The sequence below is a fragment of the Ursus maritimus genome, unplaced genomic scaffold (assembly GCF_017311325.1).
Source record: "Ursus maritimus isolate PB19 unplaced genomic scaffold, ASM1731132v1 scaffold_23, whole genome shotgun sequence".
NCBI classification, from domain to species: Eukaryota; Metazoa; Chordata; class Mammalia; order Carnivora; family Ursidae; genus Ursus; species Ursus maritimus.
This window is the reverse complement of record NW_024424786.1, coordinates 612,234-624,213: the sequence shown is the minus strand read 5'-3', so window position 1 is coordinate 624,213 and position 11,980 is coordinate 612,234.

Below are 11,980 nucleotides of genomic sequence, written 5' to 3'. Positions count from 1 at the left end.
AGGGAATAAAAAGCAACACAGTCACTGCCCTCACAGACCTTGCAATCTGGTGGAAAAGACAAATATTAATCAAGTAATTAAACAAATCATGTAAGACTGCAACTGTATCAAGAAGGAGACACACAGAATTCTGACGGAAGATAAACAGCAGCTTAACCTAGTCGGGGAAATAAGACAGACGCTAAAGACACATTGGAGATGTGACACATCTTGTGAAGGATTAACTGGAGGATGGAGGCATGGCCTTCCACCCTGGGGGAGCAGACCATGGAGAGGCAGGTGGGAGGGCCTGTGAGGAAGCTCAGGCCGGGGGAGCTGAAAGAGCAAAGGGGTAGCAGGTGAGGGTCGAAGGGAGGAGCCACCCTACCCGGCAGGGTTGTGAGCTTGGTTAAGCAGTGAGGAAGCCACTGAAGAGTTGCAGCGGGTGACATGACCAGAGTTGTGGTGGGCTGCCAAGCGGAGTTGACTGGAGGAAGGGAAGCCCTTCCATGGGGAGATCAAGTAGGAGGTGGGGTGATGGTAGCTTGAACTGGGGTCATGACTGGAAAGACAGGGAGGAGAATAAATTCCAGAGACGCATAGCAGGTGAAGTAGACCGATCACAGCAGTGGGGTGAATATGGAGCATGAGGAAGAGAGAAGTTGAGGGTGGAAAGATTCACTGGGATGGAGAACACCTTAAGAGAACCAGTTTTAGAAGCAAGATCCTGAACTCAGTCTCAAACCTACTGAGTTTGAAAACCCTTCAAGCTTTCCAGAAGAAAACGTCAGAAGATCTGACGATCTGAGAGTAGGCGAAGCGGGTGTGGTGTGTGCACACGGCAGGGGAGTAATAATGTGTCCTAAATTGATGTTCCCAGCTTCTCTCTCCTCTACCGTATCTTTTCATCAAGAGATAATGATGGTTCTTAGAAAATTTAGAAATAGACATGACTCACCTTGGATAGAGGCTTTGGAATGAGAAGGCTCTATAAACCCACGCCATTACCAACTGCCAGATAGACAGAATTTTACAGCTCACACGGGGCTCTAACTCATATGAGCTTCACTGTAAGCTGGGATTATTACCTCCATTTGAGGTTACATGGTTTGTCCTGAGAAATCATGTATTGGATCCAGTGTAAACTACTCTCTCATTATCATCTGTCTTCTGAAAGACTTGGAACTGCGAAACGCTTCCGTATGAGACATGTGAATCCAACCCACCTCACATATATCTGTGAGCACAAATTGAAAAGGCAAGGAGGGTGCTACAAAGACACGTAAGGAAAAGTCCTTACCCTTGAGGACATCGTAGTCCAGGGAACAAGAGTCGCAGCTGATTATAATATACGAGACAAAGTTGAGAATGCTACATAACCTCCTTTCAAGTAAACCTTCTCTGATCATAAAAAATAGCAGATGCCTAGTGTAAGCAAACACATAATACGTAACATAAAAAGGAGAGGAGAAAATATCCAAGATCCACGTGGAGGTAACCATGTCACTATTTTGTTTGTTTCATTTTGGTCTGTGCTTGTACTGGACTTCTCAGTGACATAAGTCGATAAATTGCCTCTTATGTATAAGCCGGTTTTAACTGAAGTTTCTGTAATTTGTAATCAAAAGGATCTCAACTAACAAGGTTATTTTGAGGGTTGAATCAATTAGAGTATACAAAACGCTTCACACAGTATCTGCAACATAGTGACTACGGATCGTCCCTGGCTTACAATGGATTTTTCAACTTCACGATGGTGCAAAAGCAAAGTCCAGTCAGTAGAAACCATGTTTGGAATTTGGAATTCTGATCTTTTCCCGAACTAGCTGTATGCAGTATGACCCTCTCCCGTGACGCTGGGCAGTGGCAGGCCACCGAGGCTCCCAGTCACCCATGGCTCCCAGCTAGCCACGGCTCTCAGTCACCCACGGCTCCCAGCCAGCCACGGCTCCCAACCAGCCACGGCTCTCGGTCACCCACGGCTCTCAGCCAGGCAGGGCTCCCAGTCACCCACGGCTCCCAGCCAGTCACGGCTCCCAGTCATCCACGGCTCCCAGCCAGCCACGGCCTCCAGTCAGCCACGCCATCACGAGGGTCAGCAACCAATGCACCCACAGCCGTTCTGATTTTCATGGTACAGTATTCAGTACATTGCATGAGAGAGTCCACACTTTATTATAAAGCAGGCTTCGTGTGAGATGATTTGGCCTAACGGGAGGCTAGTGTCGGTGTTTGAGCACGTTTAAGAAAGGCTATCTAAGGGGAGCCTGGGTGGCACAGCGCTTAAGCGTCTGCCTTTGGCTCAGGGCATGATCCCGGCGTTATGGGATCGAGCCCCACATCAGGCTCCTCCGCTATGAGCCTGCTTCTTCCTCTCCCACTCCCCCTGCTTGTGTTCCCTCTCTCGCTGGCTCTCTCTCTCTCTGTCGAATAAATAAATAAAATCTTTAAAAAAAAAAAACAAAAAAGAAAGGCTATCTAAGCTATAATGTTCAGTAGGTTAGGGGCAGTAAATGCATTTTCATCATACGGTGGATTTTTGAGGACAGAACCCCACCTCAAATTGAAGAAGACCTGTACTCAATAACATTAGCTGCTACTAATCTTTTTTTTTTAAAAGATTCTATTTATTGAAGATGGCGGAGGAGTAGGAGACACCGTTTTCAGCCGGTCCTCCGAGTCGAGCTGGATAGGTACCAGACCAGCCTAAACAACCACGGAACCAGCCTGAGACGCAGGAAGACGCATCTGGATCTCTACAAATGAACATCTCCAGCGCTGAGTATTGAGGTACGAAGCGGGGAGCCATGAAACTGTGCACAGATATCGGAAGATAAACGGAAGGGGGAGGGAGCCGCCGCGTTCGGGCCCGAAGCGGTAGCCACTTGCACGGGAGAGCGGGCGGGGCTCCGGATCGGCACCCGCAAAACAGCAGACTGAGACCGTGAGCCGGGTGCGCGCGCCACCAGGCATCTCGCGGAACCCGAGATCCTAGTGCGCTCACTGGATCCAGACTGAGACCGGGAGATCCGGGAGCGCGCGGGGTGGCTGGCGCTGGCGCGTTAAGCACAAAGGACGAAAGCGCCCGGCCCTGGAAGTGAGGAGCTGGGGCGCACATCCCGGGACGCTGCAGGGTTGAGCAGCACCAACAGAAACAGAGTTAAAGTGGCCAGAACATTAGTAGAGAATGGGCCGCAATCCTTCTGTTCCGTGACAGAGGCTGAAATTTGGCCGCTGCTGCTCTGACTCTCAGAAGAGGCACAGCAAACCGCCAGGGAAAGCCGCCAGAGAACAAAAGCCTGGAAATACCGGCTCAGAGAGTGCCCATCCCCATCCTCCCTCGCAGGGGACACGGAGACTCTACCCAAACAGGGTTGCCTGAGTATTGGCGCGGCAGGCCCCTCCCCCAGAACACAGAAGGCAGGCTGAAAAATCAAGAAGCCCACAACCCGGGCGCCTGGGTGGCGCAGTCATTGAGCGCCTGCCTTCGGCTTAGGGCGTGATCCCGGCGTTCCGGAAAGGAGTCCCTCATCGGGCTCCTCCGCTGGGAGCCTGCTTCTTCCTCTCCCACTCCCCTGCTTCTGTTCCCTCTCTCGCTGGTTGGCTGCCACATAAATAAATAAATAAAATCTTTAAAGAAGAAGCCCACATCCCTAAGATCCCTATAAAACAAGGGGCACGGCCTGGGACCCAGTCAATAATTTGGGCTCTGGAAACCCCGCACCCTCTCTTCATCAGAATGACAAGAAGGAGAAGCCCCCCCCCCAGCAAAGAAAAGACAGTGATTCTGTGGCCTCTGCCACAGAAATAATGGATATGGATGTAACCAAATTATCAGAAATGGAATTCAGAGTAACGATGGTCAAAATGATGAGTAGAATTGAAAAAACTATTAACGAAAAGGTTACTGAGAATATAGAATCCCTAAGGACAGAAATGAGAGCGAATCTGACAGAAATTAAAAATTCTATGAGCCAAATGCAGGCAAAACTAGAGGCTCTGACGGCCAGGGTCGCAGAAGCAGAGGAACGGGTTAGTGAATTGGAGGATGGGTTAATAGAGGAAAAAATGAAAATAGAAGATGGTCTTAAAAAAATCCACGCCCACGAATGTAGGTTACGGGAGATTACTGACTCAATGAAACGATCCAATGTTAGAATCATCGGCATCCCCGAGGGGGTGGAGAAAAACAGAGGTCTAGAAGAGATATTTGAACAAATTGTAGCTGAAAACTTCCCTAATCTAGCAAGGGAAACAAACATTCGTGTCCAAGAGGCAGAGAGGACCCCTCCCAAGCTCAACCACGACAAACCTACGCCACGTCACGTCATAGTGCAATTCGCAAATATTAGATGCAAGGATACAGTATTGAAAGCGGCCAGGGCAAAGAAATTTCTCACGTACCAAGGCAAAAGCATCAGAATTACGTCAGACCTGTCTACACAGACCTGGAATGAGAGAAAGGGTTGGGGGAGCATATTTAAAGCTCTTTCAGAGAAAAACATGCAGCCAAGGATCCTTTATCCAGCAAGGCTGTCATTCAGAATTGATGGAGAAATAAAGACATTTCAGAATCGCCAGTCACTAACCAATTTTGTAACCACGAAACCAGCCCTACAGGAGATATTACGGGGGGTTCTATAAAAGTAAAAAGGCCCCAAGAGTGATACAGAACAGAAAGTCACAGCCAATACAAACAAAGACTTTACTGGCAACATGGCAACATTAAAATCATATCTCTCAGTAATCAGTCTTAATGTAAATGGTTTGAACCATCCCATAAAACGCCACAGGGTTGCAGATTGGATAAAAAGAAATGACCCATCCATTTGCTGTCTACAAGAGACTCATTTCGAACCCAAAGATGCATTCAGACTGAGAGTAAGGGGATGGAGTACCATCTTTCACGCAAATGGACCTCAAAAGAAAGCTGGGGTAGCAATTCTCATATCAGATAAATTGGATTTTAAACTACAGACTATAGTTAGAGATGCAGAAGGGCACTATATTATTCTTAAGGGAAGTATTCAACAAGTGGATATGACAATTATAAATATATATGCCCCCAACAGGGGAGCAGCAAGATACACAAGCCAACTCTTAACCAGAATAAAGAGACATATAAATAAAAATACATTAATAGTAGGGGACCTCAACACTCCACTCTCAGAAATAGACAGAACACCCTGGCAAAAACTAAGCAAAGAATCAAAGGCTTTGAATGCCATACTCGACGAGTTGGACCTCATAGATATATATAGAACACTACACCCCAGAACCAAAGAATACTCATTCTATTCTAATGCCCATGGAACATTCTCAAGAATAGACCATGTTCTGGGACACAAAACAGGTCTCAACCGATACCAAAAGATTGAAATTATCCCCTGCATATTCTCAGACCACAACGCTCTGAAATTGGAACTCAACCACAAGGAAAAATTTGGAAGAAACTCAAACACTTGGAGACTAAGAACCATCCTGCTCAGGAATGACTCGATAAACCAGGAAATCAAAAATCAAATTAAACAATTTATGGAGACCAATGAGAATGAAAATACAACAGTCCAAAACCTATGGGATACTGCAAAGGCAGTCCTAAGGGGGAAATACATAGCCATCCAAGCCTCACTCAAAAGAATAGAAAAATCTAAAATGCAGTTTTTATATTCTCACCTCAAGAAGCTGGAACAGCAACAGAGGGACAGGCCTAATCCACGCACGAGGAAGCAGTTGACCAAAATTAGAGCTGAAATCAATCAAGCAGAAACCAGAAGTACAGTAGAGCAGATCAACAGGACTAGAAGCTGGTTCTTTGAGAGAATCAATAAAATTGACAGACCACTGGCAAGACTTATCCAAAAGAAAAGAGAAAGGACCCAGATTATTAAAATTATGAATGAAAAAGGAGAGGTCACGACGAACACCATTGAAATTGGAAGGATTATTAGAAATTTTTATCAACAGCTATATGCCAATAAACTAAGCAATCTGGAAGAGATGGAATCCTTCCTGGAAACCTATAAACTACCAAGATTGAAACCGGAAGAAATTGATTCCTTAAACAGGCCAATTAATTATGAAGAAATTGAGTCAGTGATAAACAACCTTCCAAATAACAAAACTCCAGGCCCGGACGGTTTTCCTGGGGAATTCTACCAAACATTCAAAGAAGAAATAATACCTATTCTCCTAAAGCTATTTCAAAAAATAGAAACAGAAGGAAAGCTACCAAACTCATTCTATGAGGCCAATATTACCTTGATCCCCAAACCAGGCAAAGACCCCCTCAAAAAGGAGAATTACAGACCGATTTCCCTAATGAATATGGACGCCAAAATCCTCAACAAGATACTTGCTAATAGAATCCAACAGTACATTAAAAGGATTATCCATCACGATCAAGTGGGATTCATACCTGGGATGCAAGCGTGGTTCAATATTCGCAAATCAATCAGCGTGATACATCATATCAACAAGAAAAGACTCAGGAACCATATGATCCTCTCAATCGATGCCGAAAAAGCATTTGACAAAATACAGCATCCTTTCCTGATTAAAACCCTTCAGAGTGTAGGAATAGAAGGTACATTTCTCAATCTCATAAAAGCCATCTATGAAAAGCCTACTGCAAATATTATTCTCAATGGGGAAAAGCTGGAAGCCTTTCCCTTAAGATCAGGAACTCGACAAGGATGCCCACTCTCGCCACTATTATTCAACATAGTACTAGAAGTCCTTGCAACAGCAATCAGACGACAAAAAGGGATCAAAGGTATTCAAATTGGCAAAGAAGAAGTCAAAATGTCTCTCTTTGCAGATGACATGATACTCTATATGGAAAACCCAAAAGAAGCCACTCCCAAACTATTAGAAGTTATAGAGCAATTCAGTAACGTGGCGGGATACAAAATCAATGCTCAGAAATCAGTTGCATTTCTATACACGAATAACGAGACCGAAGAAAGAGAAATTAGGGAATCCATCCCATTTACAATAGCACCAAAAACCATACGTTACCTTGGAATTAACTTAACCAGAGACGTAAAGGACCTATATTCTAGAAACTATAAATCACTCTTGAAAGACATTGAGGAAGACATAAAAAGATGGAAAGATATTCCATGCTCATGGATTGGAAGAATTAACATAGTTAAAATGTCCATGCTACCCAGAGCAATCTACACTTTCAATGCTATCCCGATCAAAATACCGAGGACATTTTTCAAAGAACTGGAACAAATAGTCCTTAAATTTGTATGGAAACAGAAAAGGCCCCGAATCTCCAAGGAACTGTTGAAAAGGAAAAACAAAGCTGGGGGCATCACAATGCCGGATTTCGAGCTGTACTACAAAGCTGTGATCACAAAGACAGCATGGTACTGGCACAAAAACAGACACATAGACCAATGGAACAGAATAGAGAGCCCAGAAATGGACCCTCGGCTCTTTGGGCAACTAATATTTGATAAAGCAGGAAAAAACATCCGGTGGGAAAAAGACAGTCTCTTCAATAAATGGTGCTGGGAAAATTGGACAGCTACATGCAAAAGAATGAAACTTGACCACTCTCTCACACCATACACAAAAATAAACTCCAAATGGATGAAAGACCTCGATGTGAGACAGGAATCCATCAAAATTCTAGAGGAGAACATAGGCAGCAACCTCTACGACATCGGCCAAAGCAACCTTTTTCATGACACATCCCCAAAGGCAAGAGAAACAAAAGATAAAATGAATTTATGGGACTTCATCAAGATTAAAAGTTTCTGCACAGCCAAGGAAACAGTCAGAAAAACTAAGAGGCAGCCCACGGAATGGGAGAATATATTTGCAAATGACACTACAGATAAAGGACTGGTATCCAAGATCTACAAAGAACTTCTCAAACTCAATACACGAGAAACAAATAAACAAATCAAAAAATGGGCAGAAGATATGAACAGACACTTTTCCAATGAAGACATACAAATGGCTAACAGACACATGAAAAAATGTTCAAAATCATTAGCCATCAAGGAAATTCAAATCAAAACCACACTGAGATACCACCTTACGCCAGTTAGAATGGCAAAAATAGACAAGGCAAGAAACAACAATTGTTGGAGAGGATGTGGAGAAAGGGGATCCCTCCTACATTGTTGGTGGGAATGCAAGTTGGTACAGCCACTCTGGAAAACAGTGTGGAGGTCCCTTAAAAAGTTAAAAATTGAGCTACCCTATGATCCAGCCATTGCACTACTGGGTGTTTACCCCAAAGATACAGACGTAGTGAAGAGAAGGGCCATATGCACCCCAATGTTCATAGCAGCAATGTCCACAATAGCTAAATCGTGGAAGGAGCCGAGATGCCCTTCAACAGATGACTGGATTAAGAAGTTGTGGTCCATATATACAATGGAATATTACTCAGCTATCAGAAAGAACGAGTTCTCAACATTTGCTACAACATGGACGGCACTGGAGGAGATAATGCTAAGTGAAATAAGTCAAGCAGAGAAAGACAACTATCATATGATTTCTCTCATCTATGGAACATAAGAACTAGGATGATCAGTAGGGGAAGAAAGGGATAAAGAAAGGGGGGGTAATCAGAAGGGGGAATGAAACATGAGAGACTATGGACTATGAGAAACAAACTGAGGACTTCAGAGGGGAGGGGAGTGGGGGAATGGGATAGACCGGTGATGGGTAGTAAGGAGGGCACATATTGCATGGTGCACTGGGTGTTATACACAACTAATGAATCATCGAGCCTTACATCGGAAACCGGGGATGTACTGTATGGTGACTAACATAATATAATAAAAAATCATTAAAAAAAAAAAAGATTCTATTTATTTATTTGATAGAGAGCGAGCTTGCACACAGGAGTGGGAGTGGGGGGGGAAGGATAGCAAAGGCAGAGGGAGAAGCAGACACCCCACTGAGCAAGAAACAGCATACGGGGCTCAATCCCAGGACGCTGGCATCGTGCCCTGAGCCGAAGGTAGACGCTTGACCGACTGAGCCACCCAGGCGTCCAGCTGCTATGATTCTTATTCTCCGTGTTCCATCTGTAGGATCGGTGGGGCCAGGCACACAGAAGGCTGCTTACATGAAACTCTGAAGAGCTTCCTGGAAAAAAACGAATCCTAACGGAACAGGAATCCATGCACAGAAGATTTAGTAAGAAAAGCTTAGTCAGCAGGACAAGGGACAATTTGGAGGACAGCCCGGTGTTTGCTCGTCGGAACCGTCTCCTGGTTCTGCCCCACCGTGAGGCCAGGAACATGCTCTGCGGAGGGCGGGGGAGAAGGAACCGGGAAGGCTAGAAGGAAAGCACGAACCTCTCTGTAGGCTGGCCGCTAACAGGGCTCCGCCCCAGAGCGAGGGAGAGGTGGTCGCTGCAGCCACCGAGCACGGGAACCCTTGTTACTCCGAGTCATCCCATGCCAAAAGGTCACTGAGGGCTGCTTTGCTGCAAGGGGCCCAACAGCCCAAATACCCAAGCTTGGTCTCTTTAAAACATTGTTTCTAAGCATTCGATACAAGCAGGCTCTGGGGGAGAAAATAAAATAGAGGGCCTGCCTCAGGAGTTAATCATCTAAAGAAAACAAGTAGGTATGTATGTATGTATTTATTACCCATCAAACTACACCAATAGCATCTGTGACTTGCTGCTACGAAGCTAATGGATCTTCGTAAAGTTTCCACCATAATTTTGAGCTCGTATGCCCCATCTGTTACGCTACTGAGTTAACCAGTATCGCTGTGACATGCTGAGAATTGCCATTTGAGGAAGAACTAAACATATTTGAGCTGACACTTTGATAATTTTTTATCTTCCGTGCTGGTCTACATGGGAGCAAAGGCTGTAACGAAGCCAGCTGAAATGCTAGAAGACTGTGTTGGAGATGTTCTTACTGACTCCTGCTTTCCAGCTGAGCAAGCGCTTGCCGCGTCCGTCCCTGAGACCTGGCTCCAGCTCTTCTTGGAGGAGGCGAAGGAAAGAGACATGAGCTCTGGCTTATCTGAATCAGCTTTTACTAATTCTCCTCAATTCTCTCTGGTCTCCTCAATTCTCTCCTGAACCACCAGCAAGGGCATTCAGGTCTCAGCTCTTGTTGATTTTCGCACCTCCAAATGTTCCTCTATGAAAAGCCAAACTTCATCCCTTAATTCCCTTAATTCCATGAATAAACCCCTTGTTTCAACCCTGAGTCTGAACTGTTACATTTCAGACCATTGACAGCTCTGAGTGTAACTGAATTTTCTTGCATTCCATTTTCAGTGTGGGCAGGAGTTAAGAGTATGGAACAAAGACATTATAAGAGAAACAGTATATACAACTAGATGACAATACTTTTGATGCTCTGTTGTTAGTGGCATACGTATTAAAGATTGTCATACCTTCTTAGAGAATTGACATCTTTATTATTGATGTATTATGTATATTATTATTATGTATTACTATGTATTTGTCCCTGGTAAATTTCCTTGGTCTGAAGTCAGCTCTGTCTGAAATTAATACATCTACTCCCGCTTTCTTTCAGTTAGTGTTCACCTGGTATATCTTTCTCTGTTCATTTACTTTTTTTTTATGATTTTTTATTATATTATGTTAGTCACCATACAGTACATCCCTGGTTTCCGATGTAAGGCTCGATGATTCATTAGTTGTGTATAACACCCAGTGCACCATGCAATACGTGCCCTCCTTACTACCCATCACCAGTCTATCCCATTCCCACACCCCCCTCCCCTCTGAAGCCCTCAGTTTGTTTCTCAGAGTCCATAGTCTCTCATGTTCATTCCCCCTTCTGATTACCCCCCCTTTCTTTATCCCTTTCTTCCCCTACCGATCATCCTACTTCTTATGTTCCATAGATGAGAGAAATCATATGATAGTTGTCTTTCTCTGCTTGACTTATTTCCCTTAGCATTATCTCCTCCAGTGCCATCCATGTTGTAGCAAATGTTGAGAACTCGTTCTTTCTGATAGCTGAGTAATATTCCATTGTATATATGGACCACAACTTCTTAATCCAGTCATCTGTTGAAGGGCATCTCGGCTCCTTCCATGATTTAGCTATTGTGGACATTGCTGCTATGTTCATTTACTTTTAATCCATAGGTCTTTCTATTTGAAGTATCACTGCAGCATGTCCGTGCACGTCTCCTCTTGCGACCTCATGAAGCCTGACTCAATCAGGCTCCCCATCCCTGCAGGTGCCTTGCCTCAAACAGATGTCCAAGGTCCCTGGGAGGTCAGCCTGCATTTCAGAGCATCCCAGCGCCTCTGCCCTTTGCGGTTCCTCACGAAGTGTGGCTTGAGGAACCTTGGAGGCAGCTGTCCTAGGTTCTAGATAGGACCCTGAAGTTCTGGACTCTTTCCATCTGCCCCCTCAGCACACCAGCTGCTTCAGGCTCCACCTGCCACGCCCCCAGCCCACGGCCACACGTGAGATGACATTACCAGCAGGTGCAGACAGGGCCTGCCAGGTGCGCAGCCAGCTCCACTTGGGGGAGGCCCTGCCAGACTGGGGGTTTCTCATCTATCATCGTGGCGGGATTGATGGCGCATCTTCAAACCGCAGCTCCTCTAAATGAAGAGATGGCCGTTTAGCTGCAATATACAAACCCAATTTGGGAACCCAAATGACATGGCTCCAGTCTCATTGGCAGGAATTATGGCACTTGAATCAGGCACAATCTGCAGAATAAGTGAAATTGTCGACACAGAGAAATGTGTTTGGAAACATGATGTGATCTATGGTTAAAGCCTATGGATTCTGCAGCCACCTCAAAAATATTCTACTTCCAGAGCAATTGCTTCACTAACTAGCTGTCTCTTGAATGGACCATATGTCTTTTTCATTACTGTGTCAGCCCTGCCTCCATTGGCAGCAGTTCCCAGCTGCTGGGCCTGCGATTCCCCAGCCAAAGGCCCAAACCCGCCCAGGTCCCGGGGCCATGATTCACAGAGGTCCTTGAGGCCATGGCATGTGCACATCGT